We start from the raw sequence: 3,340 nt of genomic DNA on the forward strand, positions 1-3,340 counted from the left end.
GGTCAAGCAATCCACAATCATACATAATTGATGGCTGGACCTATTAAAGATGGGTTGCCAGAGTTCAGCATTCAGACTTGGAAGTATTTGTCATCAAATGTACTTTCATCAGTTCTTGTTCAACTTAAACAGCACTGCGCATAAAGGAGAGCAAAGGATCTTGGATCATAGTCAGGAGCAATAAAAATAACTTCACCCTGCAAGAAAAAAAAAAAAGAGAGAGACCACGACAACGACAAAGAAGAACCTGAGTAGTTACCTATCGACAAAGGCACCGTCCTTTTATTGAAAATACACTCAACAATTATCCTATGAATGAATAGATGAATACAGGAAAATGTGATTGTGCTAACATTTTTCCTATAAGGAAAAATCCAGCCTCTTCTCTCCTACCTGAAGCACCCAGACAGCCTACCCATGCAGAACTGGTGGGTTCAAGAGCTAAAATGAAGCTCACCAGGCCCTCAATTGATTTTGATAGACCAATTTTTTGGATGGNACAGTCAGCCTACCCATGCAGAAGTGGTGGGTTCAAGAGCTAAAATGAAGCTCACCAGGCCCTCAATTGATTTTGATAGACCAATTTTTTGGATGGTTTAAAGATAACCAACAAAAACAATAACAATAAAACNGTTTAAAGATAACCAACAAAAACAATAACAATAAAACCCTGTCAGTTTCCAAAATGCCCAATCTGTCAAAACAAAGCTATTTTCTCAATTGATGTAAGACAGCTCTCTTCCTTCCTTCTCTGTCACTCAACACACACTCGACATAGAAAATAAGACACTGCTTTTGCAAGCAAGTCCCGTACCAATGTTTCTCCTCTCTGAATAGGTCAAAGGCAAGAAAGAATGAACACTAACAACGGTAACTTTTAAAGACTCTTTATACAGAAGGCTTCTTCAACTGGGGACCGTGAGCCCCCTAAGGAATCCACGGATGATTTCAGGTCTCTAAACTGAACTCATATGTGAAATTTTGTATATTTGCATACATATATTTTTCTGGTAATAAGGTAGAGGACTTTCATAGGATTATCAGCAGCGGCTCTGACACCAGTTTAAAACAACTACTTTTTAGTGCGTGGCCTGCTTTTGGGTATACCTTTCCTGTGCAGCCATCAGGGAAGGAAATGATGAGTGCTGTTTCTAGAGGAAGGGGAGATTATAATGAACAGGAACATCTTCTTGCAGAACTGATAAAGCTGAGCCTTGAGAGGTGGGTATGCGTTGGGCCACTAGACAGGAAGGGCAGGCATTTTGGGAGAGAGTCGAGCATAAGTAGAGGCAGAGTGGGAACATGAGGCTTGTTTAAGCAATGGTAGGCAGACCAATCTGGATGCACTGGATGGCTCACATGGAGGAGCCCTGGGAGACACCCCAGGAAAAAAGATGAAGGAGGAGGTGAGAATACCAGGCCCCAGGGAGTGGCCCTCACCCTGAGGCAATATGGCACCCCCTTAGGGCTAGAGCTTTTTAAAAAAAATAATGGTTATGTGTAGAATAGATCAGAGACATGACAAAGCATTTACAACAGACTATCACAGAAGTCTAGGCAAAAGAGGGTGCTCTAAAATCAGGGCACCATGTCTGTTCTGCTCACCACTCTATGTCCAGTGTGGATCCCGGGGCCAGGCACAGGGTAGGTGCTCAGTAAACATGCAATGAGTGAGCATATGGGCATGGATTTGTAAAAGATACATAACAAAGAATAAGGAGTCATCGTGACTTGGTATCACTCACAGAGCCTAGCAGTACCCTGCAGAGAGTAAATTCTAACGAAAGATCTCTTGAATTGGTCTGGACCGGGCTAAATAGACATGGAGGACAAGAGTGGAAGACTCCAAGCACTCTTTGAGAGAGGCTGGGGATGTGCTGTTTCCACGAGCATGGAGTGATTTCTCAGGGGACGTGGAAAAGGAAACCAAGTCAAAGTGGTATAATGGCAAGAACTATCTAAGGCAAGGTGAAAAGACTTCAGTTTGGGTCCTGCCCTGCAAATGAATGCGCATGTGACACGGAGACAATAACAACCTCTGAGGCTCTCTTGTAAGGAGGTTTCTACAACTAATTCATGGCCCAGCTACACATTGCTATGATTCTACACTTTCTCTCAAATAATCTAGGCAAGACCCATGAAGCTAAAATCCCTAGCTCTTCCTTTCCTTGAACTCTATTTCAGGAAAACATATCCTAATACCTAACACCACAGTATACACAGGCAGGGCTCACCGGAGAGCCAGACTGTAGTTGTTCCAAGTTGTTCTAAGTCTATGATCAGTCACCTGGGTAGCCCATGGCCTCAGCAGCATCGCCTGGGTAGTAGCCCATGGCCTCGGCAACAATTCATTATGTCACAACAACAAAATGGTAAACTCTGACAATATAGTTTACCTCTGCATAAATTTATATTGCTCTTATATCTACTCTGACATATGCAGATTAAATCATACTGCTGCTGTGCCTCAATCCTGATGAGTGGGGAGGAGGGGCAAAGGGAGAGGGATAGAGGGGCACAATTTATTTTTACAATGACAGATAAAAAAGAACAGGTGGCTAGCAGGTCTTCTGCCCAACTGAGAACATCTGTTAACATTAAAGATCACACTTTCCCTAAGTTACTTTCCAGTAAAAAAGAACTACAACTTGAACAATTAAGCCAGATAACCAAAATGTCCCCTAATTTCTTGTTATTTTTCTTATAAGTAGCACCTGTTCACCATATTGGAGAACACTTCAAATCTGGGGAGCTTAAGAATGAAAGATAAAATTAAAATTAAAAAAATAAAATCAAAGCCCTCCCAATAAGACTAGCCAGGACATCAACACATCGATTCCGTCTTGGCCATTTTGTTTCCATAACCCACGTTGGAAAGGTAAAACCTGGGGATATTATTCCAGGGTTCCAAATCAAGTTACACCTACAAAATGTTGACTACCCAGTCATGAGCTGTCAGCCTAGAACCCAAGACTTCAAGTGGTAATGTCCATTCAAGCCCCTGTGAGAGGTACCTGGATAGAATGACTTACTTTACAACTTCACAATGAACACTGGCTCTCCATGTACTTGCCCTCCAAGCAATGCATAAGAAAAAAATATGTGACTTTACACAGTCAAAACTTAATCATTCTTGAAGTAAAGATACAACCTGGTGCTATATAGGAAGAATAAATTGTAGACAAAATTTCAAACACAACTCTTTCCAGCTAAGGGTAGGGACAGGGCAACTCAGTCTTCATGTGGATAGGTCTACAGTCCATCCGTTTATTGCATTCACACTTTCAAGCCCGAAGTTTCCCTAGTCACACAGAACTACCACCAGCTGACCTTGGAACAC

The 3,340-nt window shown here is 42.1% G+C and overlaps 1 protein-coding gene across 3 annotated transcripts in view; it reads right to left on the minus strand.

The window, feature by feature from the left end:
* Nucleotides 1-1,493: 1,493 nt before the first annotated feature.
* FAXC (failed axon connections homolog, metaxin like GST domain containing) overlaps nt 1,494-3,340 on the minus strand; it is a 78,160-nt gene continuing 76,313 nt past the window's right edge. For all 3 annotated transcript variants that reach the window (XM_034670885.1, XM_034670884.1, XM_034670883.1), the window contains one exon: nt 1,494-3,330. The gene's annotated coding sequence lies outside the window, so the exon portion shown is untranslated. The remainder of the gene's footprint in view (nt 3,331-3,340) is intronic.

Source organism: Ailuropoda melanoleuca, chromosome 10 (genome assembly GCF_002007445.2).
Source record: "Ailuropoda melanoleuca isolate Jingjing chromosome 10, ASM200744v2, whole genome shotgun sequence".
In the NCBI taxonomy this organism is placed as follows: Eukaryota; Metazoa; Chordata; class Mammalia; order Carnivora; family Ursidae; genus Ailuropoda; species Ailuropoda melanoleuca.